Source organism: Sarcophilus harrisii, chromosome 1 (assembly GCF_902635505.1).
Source record: "Sarcophilus harrisii chromosome 1, mSarHar1.11, whole genome shotgun sequence".
NCBI lineage: Eukaryota > Metazoa > Chordata > Mammalia > Dasyuromorphia > Dasyuridae > Sarcophilus > Sarcophilus harrisii.
In genome coordinates this window covers 81489337-81512665 of record NC_045426.1, presented here as the reverse complement: position 1 = coordinate 81512665, position 23329 = coordinate 81489337, and the positions used below count along the sequence as shown (strand labels likewise).

Sequence of the window (23329 nt, the reverse complement as noted above, 5' to 3'; positions counted from 1 at the left end):
GTGTTTTAAAGTTTGCAAAATGCTTTATGTATTTTTATTTCATTAAATCCTCAGAACTGCCAATTGAGATATGAAGAAACTGAGACTGAGAGAAGGGTTAAGTGATTTGCCTAGAGTTATACAGCTAGTAAGTGTTTGATGCCTCTTCCTTTCTTCAGAGGCCCAAGACACCATCCATGTAGCTGCCTCTCAAAATGAAAAGCCTTTAAGTGCTCACTGTGTGTGTGCGTGTGTGTGTGTGTGTGTGTGTGTGTGTGTGTGTGTCTAGCACAATGATAAATGCTGGGAATATGAGTAGAAAAAGCCAGATGGTCCCTGCTGTCTGAGATCTCACGTTCTAACTAGGGGCAGTGAACATATACAAGAGAGTTCAGCTTCAGGACAGTTGGAAAGGCCCAGTAATTCTTAGAGTGTATTGCCAGGTTAGATAGTAAGGCCTGCTGATCCTCCATATTATTGGAAAGATTGTAGTTGGTAATTTTTTACTCATTGAAGGGGTGTGATGGGCTATGCAGCTAGGAGCCTGGAGGGATCCAGACACATGAAAGGAGAGATCCTAGTATAGAGATCTAGATTACTAGTGATTGACCTGTGGCTGTTAAGGAATGGTCCTGCACAGATCTTATTACCACCATCACACTTTTGTAGACTTTGGCCATAATTTTTTTTTTTTATGACAGCTTTTTATTTTCAGAATACATGCAAAGATAGTTTTCAAAATTCACCCTTGCAAAATTTTGTGTTCTAAAATTTTCTCCCTTCCCTCCACCCCCTTCCCCTAAATAGCAAGTAATCCAATATAGGTTAAACATGTGCAATTCTTCTAAATATTTATCATGTTTCACAAGAAAAATCATATCAAAAAGAAAAAAAATAAAAAGACAACAAAAAAAAAAAGCTGAAAATCCTATGGTGTGATACACGTTCGCTCCCCAAAGTCTTCTCTCTGGGTGCAGATGGTTCTCTCCATCACAAATCTATTGGAATTGGACTGAATCACCTCATTGTTGAAAAGAGCCAAGTGCATCACAGTTGATCATCACATAATCTTGTTGCCATCTACAATGTTCTCTTGGTTCTGCCCACTTCACTTTGCAACAGTTCATATAAGTCTCTTAAGGCTTCTTTGAAATCATCCTGCTGATTGTTTCTTATAGAACAATAATATTATATAACATTCATATGCCATAACTTACTCAGCCATTCCCCAATTGATGGGCATCCACTCAGTTTCCAGCTCCTTATTACTTCAAAAAGGACTGCCACAAACATTTTTACACATGTGGCTCCTTTTCCCTTTTTTATGATCTCTTTGGGATACAGACCCAGTAGAGACATTGGTGGATGCTCAGTTTTATAACCCTTTGGGAATAGTTCCAAATTGCTCTCCAGAATGGTTGGATCAGTTCACAACACCACAGTTTAGTGTCCCAGTTTTCTCACATCCCCTTCAACATTTATCAATATCTTTTCCTGTTATCTTAGACAATCTGAGAGATGTGAAAGTAATACCTCAGAGTTGTCTTAATTTGCATTTCTCTAATCAATAGACTTGGAATTCTGGCTGTAGTTACTGGAGGAGAAAGGATCCTGTCATATGTACAATAATGCAAATAGTATGAGTATGGGTAGGGTAGTGAGGTGGCAAACTGAATAGAACCCAGGGCCTGGATTCAGGAAGACACATCTTCCTGGATTCACATCTGGCCTCAGACATTTACTAGCTGTGTTATTCTAGATAGGTCAGTTCATCTTTTTTGCCTCAGTTTCCTCATCTGAAAAATAAATTGGAGAAGGAAATGACAAACTATTTTAGAATCTTTACCAAGATAACCTCAAATGGGATCAGAGATGTTGGCTACAATTGAAAACTGTTGAACCTCAACAACAGATGAGTATATAGGTAAAAGAAAGCAGTGAAGAATCATTGTAGTATGAATTAATGTTTTTGTACATAAAAGGATGAACTGGTGAGAGCTAGAAAGCTCGTTTTGGTTCACAACTGCATCAATAAAGGCATTTCCTTTCTAGTCAGAACTGAGATGCAACAGAGAAGGAAGTTGTATTTGTAAGGGTGAGAAGAAATGAAAGCATGAGAAAGAATTTTAGTAGAAGCAGAATTGTGGCTGTATTAGTGGTTTTACTGTGTAACATATAGACAAAAATAATTGCTGAGAAATTATGAATATAAATGGGGAGAGAGTAAAATTTGAGAAGCATTTGGAAATATTTTGTATTTCAGTTTGAAGGAAATCTCAGTATACTATATAGGAAACATTCCTGATGAATTTGAATCCATGCTGTGGAATTTGACTTGTTTGCCCAGATAAAACTTAAGTTTTCTGGAAAGCCTTAAATTTTGAAATCCTTAGACACATACATTGTTGACCTATTCCTTAGTTACTGATTTGGTTTCTTCCAATTTTTTTTTTCTCATTTTCATCAATTAACCAATCAACAAACATTTACTAAGCACTTGCTATGTTCTAGCTATAAGTACAAAGACTGCAACAGTCCCTCTTGTCAAGGTTTGACATTCTAATGGGGAATACAGAAAGTACATATAAAAATATTCACAGCATAAACATTTGATCAAACAAATGGCATTTATTAGACTTTTCCTATGCGACTTAATTTGCTGAGAATATAAAGAAAAAGCAAAAACAGATCCTGCTTTTAAGAAACTTACATTCTAATGAGAGGGATAACATGTTTATTTTATTTTATTTTAATTTTTGTTTGTGTGTTCTTGGAGTTTTTTGTTTGTTTGTTTTGAAATACAATTGGGGTTGTGACTTGTCCCAAGGTCCCACAGTTATGATCTATTCACTGTGCCATCTAGTTGCTCCCAAGGAAACATGTTTAAATCAAAACATACAAGATGAATGGAGAGTAGATGAATGGTAATCTTAGAATGGAAGCTTCTAGGCAAAATCAGGGGACTAGAAAAGACTCCCTGGATGGGTTTTGAGTTGAATATTAGAGCCAGGATTTGGAAAAATAAGTTTAGGACTATACAAATGTGAAAGTTAGTGCATATGTAGGTATAAGTATTTTGTTGTTTCTTTCCAGTATAAACATCTGATGTTGAGTGCATTATTTGTCCTGGCAGAAGCCTTATCATTTCACTCATAAGGTGAATTTTCTGGTTTTGCTTAAGCTGTGCATTCACACAGAATGCCTTCCCATGTTCATTATATTCACAAGGTCTCCCCAGTATAAATGCTGTGGTGCCAAGCAAGCATGCTATTCCAGTAGAAGGCCCTCCCATTTTTATTACATTCATAAAGTTTTTCCAATTTGTACAGACCTTCCAGTATATACAGAGTAGTTAAATATAAGGGATGGAAGACATTACCAATTGTATGGATTGAGAAAGGCTTTATTTAGAGGATTGTGCTTAACCTTAATGGAAGAGAGTGGACTCTGTGAGATAGAATCAACAAGAGTACATTTCAGGTATATGGGATGGCAGGAGCATAGGCATAGAGATGAGGGATAGGAAATATTTGAGGATCAGAGAAGCCATTTTGGCTGAATGACAGTACAAGAAGATCTCTAATGTCCAGAGAGATTGGAAAGACATTATTGTCACGTTTGGAGAGCTTTAAATTTGTAATTTGTATTTTATCCCAAATGCAATGGGAAGCCAAAGAATTGATTGAGTAGAAGTCATAATGTTAGATTTATGTTTAAGGTAAATTACTTTGGCTGCAATGTATAAGATGGGCTTTTACTATTAAGTTATAATAAAACATGCTTGAAATCAGTACAATCTTATTTTACTAATTTGTATTAATAAGTACAAATTTATTTTATAATATTTTATACATTTGTATAAGTTAATTTCAATCCATAAAATGTTATAGTAGCCATTAGATCACTTAACTCTCCTTTAGAATTATTTATCATCTGACCATTCTCATTCTTATTTTTTTTTTCTTTCATGTCTTACAGTTGTAATTACTGAGTACTCTGCTCTTTTCTTATACTTTATTTTAGTCATGACTACGTTTTGGTGTTGTTACACTAATGTATCATAATTTAAATGTTACTTTATTGTTATATGTTTAAACTTGCTTTCAATTTCTTATTTTTTAAATCTTTGAACAGATAGCTATTTGTTTTTTAATAATACTTTAGAAGTTTTCTGTTCCTTTCTTTTGACCTGTTGTAGATTATATTTTTCTGTAATCTTTTTAACAATCTGTTATTTTTGTATTAATTATAGTTTTTATATGTAATTTCATTAATATAATCACATCTATCTTGTCCCTAAAATCTCCTTTTATTTGTTACATATAAAAAGTAATTTCCACAGTTGAGATAAATACATTCTTTCATTTTCTTGTCTTATTTTTTTGTGTGATTTACTTAAATTTTATTTAATTTTCTAATATATCGCCTTCTCTCCTTACTCTTAGCTTCTTCCTTCCCTTTGCCCGCATTGAGGAAGCAAGAAAAATAAAACTTTTTACCAATATGTATAATATAAAGATACAAAATTTATCATTGGGCATGTCTTTAAAATATATATATACATATACACACATATGTATCTATTTGTCTCCTCATTCTTGAGTCCACTAACTTTCTGTCAGGAGATAGCATATATTTTATCATGAATTCTCAGGAATTTGGTTAGTTATTATGTTGATCTGAGTTTCCAAGTTTTCTTCCTTCTCAGCCCTCTCTCCCCACAACTCTGTCTCTCCTTCCTCCATTAAGAACTCAAGAAAAATAAAATCTATTACATACTTGTATAGTCAATCAAAACAAGTATCATTTTTCTCATTCTGTACTCAGACTTTCGCTCACCTCTCAATTCAGCATCATTCTTGTGAAATCCTGTTTGGTCATTATGTTGAGGGTCATTAAGTTGAATTTAGTTGTTTTTGTTGAATTATTTTTCAATTTTAATCAATTCATGATGACCGCCATTTGGGGTTTTTTTGGCAAAGGTATTGAAATGAGTTGCCATTTCCTTCTCTAACTCATTTTACAGATCAGGAAACTGAAACAAACAGGGTTAAGTGACTAGCCTAGGGTTACACAGCTAGAAAGTGTTCAAGACCAAATTTGAACTTGGAAAGATCAGTCTAACTAATTCCAGGCCTGGCACACTATCCATCGGGCTACCTAGCTGCCTGATAAGAATTCAGTGTGATTGTATTCCATCACATTTTATGTAATGTTATGTGTTCATTGATTCCCTAATTTATAGGGACACTCTCAGATTCCCATTCTTTGTCATCTCAAAAAGAACTATAAATATTTTTATACATCTTTAGAATGTTTTGCTTAAAGCTAATCCCTTTATTTTATTTTATTTTTATTGTAGTAAGCTTTTTGAAATGTGTAGGAAGAGAAAAATCAGCAAAAGGAAAAAACCATGGAAGAAAAAAAAAAGCAGAAAAAAAGAAGTAAACATAACTTGTGTTGATTTACATTCAATCTCCATATTTCTTTTTCTGGATGCAAATGGTGTTTTTCATTCAAAGTTTATTGGGACTGCCTTGGATCACTGAAACACTGAGAAGAACCAAGCCTTTCATAGTTGATCATCGCAAATTTTTGCTGTTACTATATACAATGTATTCCTGGTTCTGCTTATTTTGTGCACCATCAGTTCATGTAAATTTTTCCAGGCCTTTCTATAATGAACTTGTTCATCATTTTTTATAGAACAATAATATTCCATTACCTTTATGTACCACAGCTTATTCAGCCATTCCCCAATTGATGGGCATCCACTCCTTTTCTAGTTCTTTGCTACCACAAAAAGAGCTGCTACAAACATTTTTGCACATGTGGGGCCTTTTCCCTCTTTTATGATTGCCTTGGGACATAGACCCAAAGGGTATACACAGTTTTTTTATTCTTTGGCATAGTTCCAGATTACTCTCCAGAATGGTTGGATCCTTTCCAACTCCTCCAATGAAGCAACTAATCCTTTTCTTAAACTGTTTTCTTTCTAATTTCCCCTTCTTCACTTTCCTTCCTATAAACCTGTTGAATAAATATATATCTACTTTGTGTGCAGCGTGTGAGCATGAGTGTATATATGCATATTCTTCCTTCTTTTGACTATTAATGAGTTTCCTGTGTCAGCTGTTTTACTTCATTCCCTCTTTCTTGATTATATAGATGTTTACTTGTGTACTCTCATGTGAGAAAATTTTCCCTAACTTCCTTTTCCCTTCTCTCCCCTTTCCTCACCTTTTTTCTCCCCTTCTTTTTCCATTCTTTTCTAAAATCAGCAAGATATATAACTGAACTATTCTCTGGCCTTGTCTGATTGGATTCCCTCTATGAACCCTAATGATGATATTATTTGCCTTCTGCAATATCATTCCAAATGTTCCACTCCTTTATAGTGTGAAATTGTGATGCTGATTGTAGCTCTTTGTTACTTGAATTCATTTTTTTCTGGCTGCTTGCAGTATTTTGTTTTGACAAATTCTGGAGTTTGTCTATGATATTTATGGAATTTTTTCATTTGGAGAGCTTCTTTTAGCATCTGACCAGTGGAATCTTAATATTTCCACTTTGCCATTTGGTTCTGAGAGATCTGGCCAATTTTCTTCTAAAATTTCTTGAAATATTATGTTTAAGCTCTTGGTCATAGTTTTTATAGTCCAGTGATTCTTAGATTTTTTTTTTCTCCTTGATCTGTTTTCCTGGTCAGTTTTTGCTGTGAAAGATAACTGACTTTTTCCATAATTTTTTAAAAAGCCTTTTAATTGTGTTTAATATCTTATTGCCTTATGGTATCATTGGCTTCTATTTGGTCTATTTGAATTTTTAGAGTTTATTGCTTGAGTAAGATTTTGTACTTCTGTGCCAAACTTACTAATTTCTTGTCCATTCCTTCTTCCATAACTCTTTTCTTTTCCAATTTTTGTCTCAAACTTTCCCATTTCTTTTATAAAAAGCATTTTTTTAAACTCTTTTTAAAAATTCTTGCTTCATTTCTTCCAAGAATTCTAGTTGATTTTGTGTCTAAGCTATTTGTTTCTGTTAGGCAATACTCAGATGTTTTGGAATTATTCTTTTCAATGTTTATGTGTTGAATTTCCCTGTCACCATAATAGCTCACTGTAGTGGGGTTCTTTTTTGTTTGCTCATTCTTCCAGCCTACTTCCTGACTTCAGACAAGATGTTAGGACTAGTCCTGTTGCTGCTTTCTTGGGGTATTGAGTGGTGTGTTATTCCAGGATCTCCAGGACAGGCTGGGAATTTGAAAGCTTTTACTGCTTTCAGAGTGCTCTGATCTATGTCTGGTCTGTGCTCTGCAAGTTCTTGAAATGGGTTTACTTCTGAGCAAAAGTATACTGCTGCTGGATTCTACCTCATCAGTCAAAACTGTAAAGCTCTTTTAGTTCAGAAAAGCAGAATTTTAGACTCCTTTGACTTTGAATTTCAACCCTGGTGAATTTCAACCCTGGTTATTCCTCTGCAGGCGGGTAGATATTGGAAGTGAGACCCTGCTTTGTCCTGGGGTCTGAGCCATACCTATTTATTTTTTATCTTTAAGTCTGTTATTATTATTATTATTATTATTATTTTTTTATGACTTAAGACTTGTTGATGTGATCGGAATGGTAACTTTTACTCACCAATGCCTATAGTAAGGAGTATGATTGCTCACATTTTATTGTCTGCCATTTGCTACCATTTCCTTTTTTTTTTCTTCCTTTGCTATAGGACTTTGCAGGAAGAAAAAACTGGAATAGGGAGCTGGATTTGTGAGTTGTTTTTAAAATTTTTTGTAATTTTCTTTTCTACACTCTTGATATTTGACTAATTTTTGTGATATATTTTCTGTTGCTTATTGGGAGGAAAATGCAAATTGAATTTTCTTAAATCGTCAGTTTTTCTGTGTCTATATTAATCTTATGTTAGGACAGGGGGAGGAGAGTGAAAGAAAATCCATAACACATGATGGTTTTCTAGCAACATAAAAGAAAAAAGAAAGGAAATACTTGAAGACTTAAGACATTAAAGAGTTCTTTATTCTCCTGTTTGACAATGGGCTTCTGCCCAGTCACAAAGTATACCTTTCCCCTTCTCATCCCTTCTCTTCTTCTAGGAGCCATAACCCAAACAATTCTACCATTGCTCTTGGTAAGTATAGACCATCTGCTTTCTCTGTCTCTACTTATCTCTGTAACTTTCCAGACCAAAACACATTTCCCTGGTCACCATTCCTCCTAAATATCTTCTTCCCTTAATAGGGGCAGCTAGATGACTCAGTGAATGAAAGACTGGCACTAAAGTCAAATTTGGCCTTAGACATCCTAGCATGTGAGCCTGGGTAAGTCACTTAACTCCAATTGCCTCACACACGCAAAAATAGAATAGAAGCTTTTTGAGATTTGTAAGTGTTGTTTAGTTCTTTTTATTTGTAGTCCCAGTGCTTAATACATATAGTAAAAACATAATATTGCTTTTAATTAATTCATTCATTGGACTGGAATTCCTTGAGGAATATATTAATAAATCTTTATATATATATATTTAATTTCAGTAGTTTTTTATTTAAAAGTTATATGCATGGGTAATTTTACAGCATTGACAATTGCCAAATCTTTTGTTCTCCTTCCTCCCACCTTCTCCCCTAGATGGCAGGATGACCAATACATGTTAAATATATTAGAGTATAAATTAAGTACAAAATAAGTATACATGTCCAAACCATTATTTTGATGTAGGAAATCCTTTATATTTTGATTGGCATTGCATTAAGTGAGAGGAAGCATAGCAGCCTGGGGAAGTTTATGAATCCCTTCTTATAACAATTTTTAAAAAAATTCATAATTAGTTAGCAATCATTGTAGTTTTTATCCTATGACAAATCCTATGATTTCAGAAAAACCTGGCAAGAATTGATGCTAAATGAATTGAGCAGAACCAGAACATTGTATACAATAACAGCAAGATTATATGATGATCAACTATAATAGATTTAGCTCTTCTCAACAGTGTGATCCAAGATAATTCTATTAGATTTGGGATGAAAAATGTCATCTACATCCATAGGGAGGGAGAACATGGAGATTGAATGTAGATCTAAGTATAGCATTTTCACTTTTTTTGTTTGTTTGTTTGTTACTTTTTCTTTCTTATGGCTTTTGATTTGATTTGATTTTTGGTTTGATTTTTCTTGCACAACATGACAAATAAGGAAATATGTTTAAAAGGTTACATATTTAACTTATACCAAATTTGGAACACAAAATCTTACAAAAATGAATGTTGAAAATTATCTTTACATGTATTTAGAAAAATAAAAAAACTATTGAGACTAGAAAAAACAGCAATCCTTAGCCTAGTAGATAGAGAGCTTAACTTGAATCCAAGTAATTTAGTTGTAAGTTTCCCTCCAATACCTACTGACTATCTGAAATTTATCAAGGTGATCATTAATTACCTTGGAAAAAGCATTTATAGTGAAGTATTGGTTGGGGATAGAAATAAGATTGCAGGAGGCTGAGTGAGCCATGGATGAGAAGTGGAGGAAGAAAAAGCAGATGATTCCTTTGTAGCATTTCTCAATAAAGAGAAGAAAGATACTGGCAAATTATAGTTGTGCTTTTTAATGGACATGAATACCTATGTATGTTACCTGAGTGTGTTTATAGGCAGAAGAGAGTTCAGGGATGTGAGAGACTTTAATACTATTCTTAAGAGGCATGATGCTTATTCCTGAAGCAAAAATGAATGACAAAAGGGTGGTTGCAGTAATGGAGTTTTGAGGTATGAAGAACAGCTCAGGGAATTCATGCTGGATAGTCCCTGTCTCCTTAGCAAAGTGGTAGATGAGGAAATGAAGACGCTAGGTAGGCTATAAGAATGTGGAAAAGGTCTGGAACAGTCATAATAGGGAATATCACAGGGAATTAATGAAATAAAAACAAATTGCATAGGAACTTTTGAGGGCTCAGTTGTAGATAGTTTAAATTTGTAGTCAACCAGGTCATCTTTCTATAGGAACAGAGAAAGTAAATAATGGAAAAGACGCAGGGTTAACCACTGACATGAAAGACATGGTAGAAGATCATGTGAGTAAAGGATTTTAGAGTATTAGGTAAGACAGCAATGAAATGGCTGAGCATGATATGGGCTTGGATAGCCAGAGAAGCAAATGATAATTCTCATAGTAATATAAGGAAAATTACATTGAAAGATTCATCTTATAAATACACTGGCCTTTTGTAACTTCACAGGATAAATGATGAAACAAGGCTGAATTTTTTGGTTGTGATATAAGGCATAGATTTTCAAACAGAAAAGTGTCTTGATTTGTAAGTGTGACTCTCCTTTGTTATAAGGAGAGTTTAATTGGTGATGTATATGGGAGTGACATTTTGAATCATAGTGATTCAAAAAGCTTTTTTTTTTTTTTTAAATTTTAAGACAAGTCAAATCAGAAAGCAGCTGACAATAGGAAGAGGTAGAGGGACATATAGTCAGATGAGGGAAAGGACAGCTTATTTATGTAAGCTCAAAAAAACCCAACCCAACTTCATTTTTTTTTTCTTCTGTGTTCTAATTTTTCCCTAAAAAGTATATCCTAGTATTCCTGTGACTCTATATGTGAGCTTGTTAATGTGAGTATACCTTTCAATTTGCTAATTTGCAAACTATTCATTCAGTCTACCCATCCTATGCTGCTACTCTTATCTTTTCTTAAATCTATAACAAAGAATCCACTCAACTGTTTCCCTTCAAATTGCATAGATTGCAGTGAAGCATATGGGTTTTCATCAGTTGTCATGCTCATTAGATGACTTTGCTCCTGTCTTTTTTCCCCCAGGTATATATTTCTCTAATTATTACATCCTTTAGCCTTGTTCTGCAGAATTTCTTATTTTTAATGTATTGTATCTTTCTCACACTATTTGCTTCTCCATTGCCCGTTGGGTGATCCTGTATTTCAGTTCTGCAAAGATTTTTATGTTACATGACTCACAGCCATATATCATTAGAGGAATATTAGTATCAAAAAGATATGGTAATATTTCAGGGAGAAGCTTGGATTCATTAAAAGAAACAAAGAAGTTTACCAAAGGCAATCCAGTCTATTCCCCTTAATTCTTTTTAATTCAGAAGAAATTATTAAGCATCCACTATGTGTCAGACACTGTGTGAGAGATACAAAAACAAAAAGGAGATAGTCCCAAGTTCAAGGAGTTTATATTCTATTGGAGGAGGAAAGAGCAAACAACATGAATATAGATAAGTAATTACAAATAAATATACAAAATAAATGCAAAGTAATTACAGGCTCTTTGTGTGGGGAATAATAGTAATTGGGGAAATCAAGATCTTAAAGAAGATGGTACATGAGATGACCTTAAAGAGGAACTAGAGATTCCAAGAGGTAAAAATAAGGGGATATCCTATATAAAGGCACAGAAGGAGGAAATGAATTGTTGTGTATGGGGAACAGTGAAGGAAGTGAGTAGTTGAAATATAGAATATATGATGATGAGTAATGTATAATTAGACTTTGATGGGTAAAGAGAAATTGGAGACATTTTGAAATGCCAAATCAGAATTCTCTTAACCTACAGGCAAAATATCCTATCATGGAAGCTCCTTTAGGGAGCCACTTAGAGATAACATGATCAGTCCTGAGTTGGAATACTAGTTCAATTACTCTGAGTGATTTTGGGCAAATTTTTTAGCTTCTCTGGAATTGTTATTTTTATCAAATGGAAGAGTTGAGATAGATATTTAAGGTTCTGTGATCCTAATGCTTACATGATAGCAGAGGAAAGATAAATGTTCTTGTTACAGAAAGAATGAGAAAGAATTAACCCCTTTAATTTTTACTCCTAAAAAGGTTAGGATGTAAACTAGTTTAGCGAACTTCGTTGTCCACTTGTACTATTCAAGATGGATATGCTGATGGACTAGCTCTATAAATAGCTGACCATTTGATTGCATGCATAGTTTGAACAGTAGGCATTATTCTTCCTTTGCTTTTTTTTGTGTGTATAGTTAAGCCAAACTCTTTCAGGTGATTAGAGTTCTCTTCCAGGTTGCTCTACAATGTTTTGGGATTTGATGGTTATAATAATGTCATCTGCTAACAGGTTCATTTGGATGATTTTGTTATCAATAGTGAGTTCCTCTTCAAGTATGGATTGGTTTGGACATCCTTCATGATTTAACAAATATCTTTGTTAAGGATATATGTGTTTTGTTTTGCTCTTGATATTAACAATTATAGGCTCATTAAGCAAAGTTTTTTGTTAAAATTTTTTCAAGTAATCTTGTCTACCATATACATGTTAAAATTATAACACCTCAGGTTTTTTCTTTTTTTAAAAATTATTTATAATAGCCTTTTATTTTTCAAAATACATGCAAAGATTGTTTTCAACACTCACCCTTGCAAAACCATATGTTCCAAATTTTTCTTTCTCCTCTAGACAGCAAGTAATCCAGTATAGGTTAAACATGTGCAATTCTTCTAAATATATTTACTTTTTTATTATGCTGAACAAGAAAAATCAGATCAAAGAGAAAAAAATGAGAAAGAAAAAAAAAAGCAAGCAAATAACAACAAAGGTAAAAATACTATGTGTTTTGCTCCACATCTATTCTCCAGAGTCCTGTCTTTTGGATGCAAATGGTCCTCTCCATCACAAGTCTATTGAAATTGGCCTGAATCAACTTATTGTTGAAAAGAGCCAAGTCCATCAAGGTTGATCATAATCTTGTTAGTGTGTACAATGTTCTCTTAGTTTTGCTCATATCGCCAAGAATCAGTTTATGTAAGTTTCTCCAGGCCTTTCTGAAATCATCTTGCTGATTATTTTTTATGGAAAATTAATTCTATTACATTCATATACCAAAAATTATTCAGCCATTCCCCAACTGGTGGGTATCCACTCAGTTTTCAGTTCCTTGCCACTACAAAAATGGCTGCTGTGAACATTTTTGTACGTATGGGTTCTTTTCCCTTTTTTATGATCTCTTTGGGATACAGACCCATTAGAGACAATGCTAGATCAAAGGGTATATACAGTTTGATAGACATAGTTCCAAATTGCTCTCTAGAATGTTTGGAACAAAGTTCACAATTCTACCTACAATGTATTTAGTGTCCCAGTTTTGCTACATGTTGGAATCTTTACAAAGTGTTAAGCCATTTGGAGTTAATTTAATCTTAGAAACAGTTATTTTGGGCCAGAACTTGAAACAAGTTACTAAGTGGAACTGATTGAACAATGCTTGTGTTCACACCTCTAGAGAGCTCATAAGTATCTAAGTACTCAATGGAGTTCACAGTTTGGGAAATTAAGAGTCTAGAAAGAGATATCTGAATTCACACCTTCCTTAGGGCCAGAGAGCATGCTGGGAGATATCCCACAATTCCACTCTTGGAGAAGTAGCATAAATAGCATATCTCTGGGAGATACAGGAGGGTACTGGCCTCAGTTGGAGATTGAGAAGCCACGAGTCGGAGTTGAGCTGGAGGGTGAAGAAAGAGGCAGAAGCCAAGGACAAAGCTGCAAGATCTCTTGGAGCCAGGCAGAGAGATAGGCCTCAACTAACCAGGGTAATTTGGAAGGAGAAATAAATGTTTGCATTTTTACCAGCTGGCTGCGTAACTGAAACTAAGGCTGCCTCCAGGAAAACCTTCACAGCTACTTTCCCTCCAACATTTATCATTTTTTTCTGTCATCTTAGCCAATGAGAGGTATGAAATGGTACCTCAGAGTTGGCTTAGATTGCATTTCTTTACTCAATAGTGATTTAGAACATTTTTTCATTTCACTAAAATTTCTTCATCTGAAAGGGGTCTATTTATATTCTTTGACCATTTATTTATTGAAGAATAGCTTGTATTCTTATAAATTTGAGTCAGTTCTCTATTTTAGAAATGAAGCCTTGGTTGTAAAATCCCCACCCACCCCAACTTTTCTCCTTCCCTTCTAATCTTGGCTACATTGCTTTTGTTTGTATAAAATCTTTTTAATTTAATCACAATTAATGATTTTGCATTTCATAATGTTCTCTAGTTCTTCTTTGGTCATAAATTAATTCCTTCTCCACTATCTGACAGGTATATTTTTGCTTGTTTTTCCTAATTTGCTTATAGTATCATCCTTTATGTCTAAATCATGAACCCATTTTGACTTTATCTGGTATAGGGATACACCTCTTTTGAGGAGACTTTTTTTAAGTCTACAGAATCAAATTTCTTTTATATTTTCTGTACCTATACCTGATTTTTAATATAAAGATGTGGTCTACTATAGAATATCATTTCTCAGTCTTATCCGTATTCTCTCTTACCTTCATCAAGGAAGTTCTTGATGTGTGTATAGATAGTTTCTATAACTTTTTTTTTTTTTTTGGAGGAATGGGTAAGTAGGGATATTTTCAAATGAATATATTTCTGATGGTGGTATCACCATCCTTAGAGTTCTCCAGATTTATATTTCTAAAATATCCTTGACTTTTTCCTCTCTTTAAACACCTCCCACCCCCACCAAAAAAAAAAAATATATATATATATATATATATATATATATATATATATATATATATATCTCCAGAGAATTGTCAATTCTTGTCTGTACTACCACCATAGCATCTCTTGAATTTATTTCCATCTCTCCACTCACATAATAATCTCTACCTTAGTTTAAGCCTGCCTGAACTGTTATCTGGACTCGGATTGCAACAGACTTCAATTACTCTCTTTGATTCTAGTCTCTTCCCTTTCTTTCTCCTTAAAGAGGAGTCAGCCTCCTCTTTAAAAATCTTCAATGGCTGCCTTTTGGCTATTAGGATAAAGTTTCCTTAGCCTGGCATTCAAATTCTTTTGCTCTCATTGTAACTTTCCAATGTTATCCCCCACTATTTCACTCCTACATGCACCCTCCCTTTTAGCTGAATTGGTCTATATATTGTTCCATTCGGGTCATATCAAGGCCAAGATGTTCTTGTCTGGAATCAACTTTGTATTCTTTGTCCAAGTCCCACTCTTCCAAGGCCAAAGACCTACTTCCTTCATAAGTAGTTCTCTGGTCAATTTGTCCAGTCAACCCTTGACCCTCCTTTGCTTCTTTCTCTGAACTCTAGCAAGAGTGAAGCTTGTGAAAGTGTTGTTCCAACCAGTATTTGAGATATAACCAAACTCTACTATGAGGGGAGGTCCCCCCAAATCTGCTTTAATAAAGTTAGATTAATCAGTTTTATTTATTTCATCCTCTTCCATTTCCCACTTATAAGGCTTTTTCTTGTTCTATTTCAGATGGGAAACTTTAGCTTAAGGCTGCTACATTCCCATGGAACCATTTCTATTTTACCCTGCTTCATGTGCAAAAACTGTGTTATTTGTTTCATCTGAGATAGATGGTACCAGAGTTAGATTATAGTTCTGGGTTTAGAGTCAGAAAAATTTGAGTTCAAATCCTGCTTAAGGTAAGTCACTAAACTAACTGATGTTTGGCCCAGTTTCCTCAACTGTAAAATAGGGGGATGATAATAATATCTAGGTTTATTTTGAGGGTCAAAGAAAATACTATTTGTAAAAGTGTAAAATTAGCACAGTTCCTGGCACATAGTAAGTGCTGTATAAATATTTATTCCCTTCCTCTTTTCCTCTGACCGATTGCTGTCAGGCAAGGTGAGCCTTTATTGTTCTTGGTTGGGAATCAGGAGAGTTGGAACTCTTCCTGGTTCGGTCCCTGACTAGGTGTGTGACTAATCTCTTTGAAGTCATTCATAAATCGGGGCTGTAAATGTTACATGTTTCACAGGGTAGTTGTGAAGGATCAAATAAGATAGCAGGTGAGAATGGATATGTTAAACTATGTGTATGTTTCTGATGTTATTTATTATTTGTAGTGATAGCATTACAACTCCTCTGGTACTGCTGCTTATCATTTTCATATGTACCCTACAGGCCCAAATAGATTGTCTTAAATTCCTTTGGGACACGAACTCCTGTGTATTTCTTCAATTTTGTCATGCCATTGTGTCCACGCTAGTGTTTAGAACAGGGTTCTACTTATGGCAAGCATTTAATAAATATTAGTTGATGACGGCCCCCCTCCTGAGTGAGATTGGAAGGAAAGCTTCTAAATAAATTGAACTAGGACCTACTCACTATGTTGTTCATACACTGGTTGTCCTCTTCATCATTTATTCCCTGTCCCACTGCTTCAAACTTGAACTTTACTCTTGGAATACTTGCCTTTGAGTTTTCAGCTTGTGTTGTCAGGACCCAGTCTTTCTATGCCCATCCCTCCTCCTGTTCCTCTCTATATCAGTATCCTGGAGAATAATTATCCTTCTTCACTTTCTAGCTTGCTTTGTGTTGTTTCCTATTGTCATATAAAGAGCATGGGCTGCTTTGCTTGTATTTGTATATGGTATACTATACTGTGATATTAGTAATCACTAAGTAAATGCTCTTATTTCTCATTTTAACTGCTTATCTTTGACTAGGCATCTTAAATTTTAGTACAGGTAGGATCAATTACTGAAAAGTATAATCTGCAAAGGAAATGTATGAATCTGGATAGATGGTCATGCTTAAGTGATTTGACTTTTCATCTGTCTTGTTAACAAATATCCTAAGTAGTAAGTAGTATACGTTTGTCTTTATTGTAAAATGTTAATATTTTAATTTTTTTTCTAATTACATTTAAAACAACTTTTTTTTTTACATTTGTTTTTAAAACTTTGAGTTTTAGATTCTCTTCCTTATCCTCATTCCCCAACTTGATTAAATTAGGCAAAACATTTGGCAATTATCTTTAAAATATCACTGATCATTGTTCTGAGCATCTATTTCATGCTTTTAGTAGTGCTAACTTTCTAGAAGGGCAAAGGATTCTTTATGTTTGAAATGCTAGTGAATTTGGCTAGATGCATCCCAGGATGGTGCAAGAGCTGGTCAGGGTGAGGCAAAGTTCACAGACAAACTCAATAATGTTATGAGCATGAATTAATCTAGTGACATTGGGACCTGATGATATTATCAAAAGACAGAAGATATCTGTCTTGTTTTTGACCAATTGTGATTGTTTCAGATTTTTCTGTGAGATGCAATATTTTTAAATTTTGATGTTTATAAGGTGTTTTGATCTATGATAAACATGTGCCTCTGGCAGCATCTTAAAGAACAACCAACCAATCATGTTTTAAGGTCATTTTGGCAGCTTTTCCTATTCAGGAGTGTTGACTAATTTTACTATGATTATAATTGAAGGTTATAAAAAAAAAAGTGTCAATATGTTCTTTATAAGTATTGAAACTAATATAAGTACTAGAGCAATTTAAAAAAATAGGTTGTTGGAATAAGGAAGAGGCACAGTTGTTGGAATCTTTACAAACTGTTAAGCCATTGGAGTTGATAGAGACAATAATTATCTAATTTGGCATGGTTCAGTATGATTGATTTGATCTTGGAAGGAGATATTTTGGGCCAGAACTTGAAACAAGGTACTAAGTACAACTGATGGAAACAATGCTTGTGTTCACACCTTTAGAGAGCTCATAGAAGCAAGAAATATTTAAGTACTCAATGGAGTTCACACGTTTGGGAGATTTCAGGCTTAGTATGAGATATCTGAATTCACACCTCCCTTAGGGCCAGATAGCACTCTGGGAGATAACCCAGAATCCCTCTCTCTCCAGAAGGAGGAGTTAACCTTTGGGAGGTCATATATATACAGGAAACTCTTAGAGCTGGGGAGAGTTTTCTTGGGAACATTGACTGGGGTTGGAGAGGAGCACTCTGGAAGGAATTTCTCCGGAACATTGGGGTCAGAGAGGAGCACTCTGGGAGGAAGTCCACAAGCCCTATCTTCGAGGCAAGAGATTCATTGCATTTTCCAACTTGGTGCTGGCTGGAGGCTGAAGAAAGCAGAGGCAGAAGCCAAGGACAAAGCTGCAAGAGCTCTTGGAACCAGGCAGAGAGATAGGCCTGAGCTAACCGGGCTATATTGAAGGACACAATAAAAGATCTGAACTTTTATCACCTGGCAGTGTTTTGGAAAAAGACCACCACACACTGTGATAGACTTTCAAGGGTTATTATGCGGTTTTTTCCCCCTTTATTTTTTCCAAATATCGTAATCCCTAAAACTGTAGCTTCTCATTTAGGAATGCCTTAGTACTTCATTGCTGTTGCTTCTTAGAGAAGAGCTGGAAAAATACCAATAACATGGTCTCAGTAAGACAAGATAATTACATAGATCATTTTAAAAGCCCTTACTATGTGCTAGGTACTGTGCTAAGCATTGGGAATTCTAGTACAAGCAAAAAGATAATTACATATAGTGGAAAGATGACTAAGAAGTAGAATGGACTTATGAAGCATGTGTTCTAGCAACATAAAGTAAAAACTTGCCTATCAGAGGCAGGTGTTGCAGGAATAGAATTCAAGATTGACCTCCATTTTCAGGCAAATTTGCAGCAGATATATTTTCTGAACTCAAACTATAGCTCCAAAAGCCTGCACTTTTTTGGATCTCAACACAAGGGCAAAAGAAATTTCCTTAATTAAAAAACCATTTAACTGCCATTGAAGAGCTTTCACCTAATCTTCAGTTGGAAGTGATTAATCCACAATGTAATAACATGCTAAAAGATAAAAGATTCTGTAAATGCCTTTCCAAGTGATAAATATGTGTGTATGTGTATATTATTCAATTAAAACCATACGTGGGTAATTTGGCATTAGTATTTAAACATGACTTTTTATACAGATGGATTTGGTTAAAGATGAAATATGTAAAAATCTCATTATAGATGACATCTCTTATTACAAATACATAAACGAATAAACACAAGTAAACACTAACTTTGAACCCCAGTTAAGCAAGATGTTATTTTCCCAAAATAATTCCATTCATCTTCTAGTAGTTCTGTATTACCAAAAATATACATAATCAATTACTATTTTAATTCTTGAAAAAAACCATTTTAGAAATTCAGAATTTTTTTTCTTTTATTGAATAAGTATACCTATATGATATTATTGAACTTGCCTCTTGGCTCACAAAGCTTGAAATATTTATTATCTAGCCCAATATAGAAAAAGTTTTTCAACCTGTGTTAGAGAATATTAGCCATCCCTATATCTTGGATACCCTTTGGGCAAATCTGTTTGAATTTATTGGACTACCAGTTTTTTGTTTGTTTGTTTGTTTTGTTTTTTGTCTTCACTGACTCCCTTTCTCTCCACTCCTTTTTTACACTTATTACATCAGCATCCTTTAGCTATGCTGCTGCCTGTAAAGAATACCTCTTGTCTGGTCTTTGAGTTTAAATTTTTGTTTCATTTTGTGACATTTCAGTGCTTCCTCCAGAAATGAGCTCTTTTAAATCAGTACAGAAGTTATTTTTATTATTTTTTTTTAAAAAGGACCAACTTAGATTCCACTTTTTTCATGAAGCCTTTCGTTTAGTAGGAATGAGTTCCTGCTTTTAGCTAAAAATGAAAATCCCTTTTCCCATTTCCCTAAAACACTTTCACTGAGTCTTTCCTTTGACCTTATCATGTTCAACTATGTATTCACTAGATTCTCTTGTTATATAGTAAACTTTTTGAGGCAAGAATTATTATAATAAAAATCTTAATTTAGATCTAGAAGGTGCCTCAAAGATCTTCTAAGTACCTTTATTTACAGATAAAGAAACTGAGGTTCAGGAAGATTAAGGTACACCTTAAATCATCAAATGTAAGAGATGAGATTTGAACCAAGGGCTTCTGGCTTCAGAGCCAATGCTTCTTTTACTTTGCTGTGAATCCTCAGTGCCTTAACAAAATGCACTTCATGTAGTGGAATTCAATTATTTAAGGACCACATTACATGTAATACTGAAAGAGATGATTGATCTTCTGACCTAGAAAATAAAAATGGGGTCACATTAAGTAAAATCCTGACTTTTCAAATTTTTAATGAGCAATTTAAGTTTTGCAGTGTTTACTAATAATTTTTTAGTGCCATGATCACAATACTATAGAATTTTCAGAAGAGATGACATTTTAAAGTTAAATTGGAGTTTTAAAATAGTGATTCCTAGTATCATACTTATTTTGTAGGTAGGGAATAATTGGTTACCTGCCTCTAAATCAGGGGCATAAGTTTGTCTTTGTCATTGCCATCTTCATCTTCATGCCTCCTCATCCTATCTTCTCTGAAAAACTGGAAAGCAGCAGAGTAAGTTCTATAATTTTAGGCTCAACTGCTTCACAGTAGTTCGTGAATTACTGACAGTATAATCAGCCTTCTCTCAGACACAAGCCTGTTTTCCACCTTACATAACAGAAGGCATCACATATTTATTGCTCCAGAATGAGCATACTAGGGATTCTTAGAACTGGACTCATGATCAGTAACATGTTTATGTACTTTATATTCAAAGCATTTATAGTTTGTATCATCAAAAGGAGTCTGTAAACAAATAAAAAGTAATATCATTACTTGAAGAACCAAAAGGATGTGTCAGGAAGTTTTAGGAACTATAAAAAAGCTATTTACCTTCCATTTATTAATTAATTATTTTTTTATGTTTGGTCATTGCTTTTCTCATAATTTTTTTTGTTAGGTAAATAGGATTTTATTTTTTCCAATTATATATAAAGATAGTTTTCAACATTCATTTTTTATAAGATTTTGAGTTTCAATTTTTTTTCCCTTCCTCTCTCCCATCCCTCCACCCAAGATGGCAAGTAAACTGATCTGTTACACATGTGCAACCATGTAAACATACTTCTATATTAGGCATGTTGTGTGGGAAATAGGGCAAAAGAGAAATGTCACAAAAAAAGAAAACAAAAAAAAAAGGTGGAAATAGTATGCTTTAGTCTGCATTCAAACTTTATAGTTCTTTCTCAGAATGTGGATAGCATTTTCCATCATGAGTCTTTTGAATTTGTTTTAGTCTTATGTATTGCTCAGAAAAGTTAAATCAATCATAGTTGATCATTGCATTGTAGTATTGCTGTTTTTATGTACAGTGTTCTCCAGCTTTGCTCTCTTCATTGAGCATCAGTTCATGTAAATCTTCCAAGGTTTTTCTGAAATCCTTCTAATCATTTTTTTATAGAATAGTAGTAATTCCATTATGTTCATACAGCACAACTTGTTCAGTTATTCTCCAATTGATGGGCATCCCCTAGATTTCTAATTCTTTGCCACTAAATATTCTTTGCTCTAAATATTATTTAACATATAGGCCATTTCTCCTTTTTTATGATCTTTTTGGGATATGGATGATTATGGTATTGGTCAATCAAAAGCTATGCACAGTTTGATTACCATAAATAACATAGTTTCAAATTCCTCTCTATAATGATTCAATCATTTCACAATTCCACCAACAATGCATGTGTTCCAGTTTTCCCACATCCCCTCCAACATTTATCATTATCTTTTCCTGTCATCTTTTCCAATCTGAGTGGTTATAAAGGTTATCCCAGAATTGTCTTGAGTTTCATTTCTCTAATCAATAATGATTTAGAGCATTTTTTCATATGACTAGAAATGGCTTTAATTTCTTCATTTGAAATTTGTTCATATTCTTTGAGCATTTATCAATTTGGGGAATGACATATTCTTATAAATTTGAGTCAAGTCTATTCTTTATATATTTTAGAAACGAGGCTTTTATCAGAAACTCTTGCTGTAAAAATTGTTTTGCAGCTTTCCTTTTCCCTTTGATCTTGACTGCATTGGTTTTTGTTGCAAAAACCTTTTAATTGAATGTAATCAAAGCTAGTGATTTTGTATTTCATAATGCCCTTTAGATCTTCTTTGGCTATAAATTCCTTCTTTCTTCACACATCTGACAGGTAGATTATTCCTTGTTCTCCTGCTTTGCATATAGTATTATTACCTTTTATGTCTAAATCATGAACTCATTTTGACTTTATCTTGGTATAGGGAGTGATATGTTGATCAATGCCTAGCTTCTAACATATTTTTCAAGTTTCCCAGCAATTTTTGTCAAATAGGGATTTTTATCCCAGAAGCTGGAGTCTTTAGACTTTTTGTCATTGATTATCGTTTCTTGTGTACCTCCTTACCTATTCCACTGATGCACTATTCTATTTCTTAGCCATACCAAATGGTTTCAATGACTGCTGCTTATTTTTTATTTTGGTTAGATTTGTCTGATTCTATTCTATGGAGGGAAGGTTGAGGGCCCCCATTAGAATAGTTTTGCTGTCTATTTCTTCCTGTAATTGCCTTAAAATCTATAAGCATTTGCCTGCTCTACCACTTGGTGCATATACATTTAGTATGGTTACTACTTTATTATTTAAGGCACCCTTTATCAAGGTATACTTTCCTTCCTTATCTTTTATTAAAATCTTTTTTTTTTTTTTTTTGCTTTATCTGAGATCAGAATCACAATACCTGCTTGCTTTTTTTTTTTTTTTACTTCAGCTGAGGCATAATACATTCTGTTTTCAGCCTTTTATCTTTACTCTGTATGTATCTCTCTGTGTTTCTTGTAAACAACATTATAGGATTATATTCTTTAATCCACTCTATTTGCTTCCTTTTTATGGGAGAGTTCATCCCATTCACATTCAGTTATGATTACTAACTGTTTTCTTCCATCCTATTTTCTCCCCTGAATATACTTTAATTCTCTTTCCAAACTGTCCTTAGTTCTATTTTTTTTACTCACTCTATCCACTACCTTATCACCTACCACCCTTCCTCTCTCCTACTTAGTAGTAGTAGTAGTGCTTAGTACTACTTAGTAGTAGTAAAACAAAAAAAATGTTTCGTTTTTTAACCCATTCCGCCCACTGCCTTGTCATTACCTTTCCTCCCATTTCTTACCTTTTTTCCCTCTTTTTTTTTTTTTGCCCTTTTTTCTATTCTGAATGACTGCTGCTTTTATACTTTTAGGTCTGGTATGGCGGGGCTACCTTTCTTTGTATTTTTTTTTTTTTTTCATTAATTCCCTTCATGTTCTTGACTTTTTGTTATTATTTTTCCTAACTCTATAAAGTAATGTTTTGGCAGTTTGATTGGTATGCTTTGATCATTTCTTGAACAGCACAAACTTTTTTGTTAATCATGACTTACAAGTAGTCCAACAATTCTTAAATTATTTCTACTTGATCTATTTTCCAGGCAAGTAGTTTTTCCCATGAAATATTTCTCAATTTAAAAAAAATTTTTCATTCTTTTGATTTTATTTGACTGATTCTTGATGTCACATAGTCATTCACTTCCAATTGTCCAATTCTAATTTTTAAAGAATTATTTTCTTCAGTTAGCTTTTGTACCTCCTTTTCCATTTGAACAATTTTATTTATGAGGAA

At 33.9% G+C, this 23329-nt stretch overlaps 1 protein-coding gene across 3 annotated transcripts in view; it reads left to right on the top strand.

Annotated features, from left to right (window-relative positions):
- The window catches only part of RAD54L2 (RAD54 like 2), a 156318-nt gene that overhangs the window by 8362 nt on the left and 124627 nt on the right, over positions 1–23329 (top strand). Inside the window, exon 2 of one of the 3 annotated variants that reach the window (XM_031958498.1) lies at positions 7708–7748. The exons of the other annotated variants lie outside the window; for them this stretch is intronic. The gene's annotated coding sequence lies outside the window, so the exon portion shown is untranslated. The remainder of the gene's footprint in view (positions 1–7707; positions 7749–23329) is intronic. 3 annotated transcript variants of the gene reach the window in all.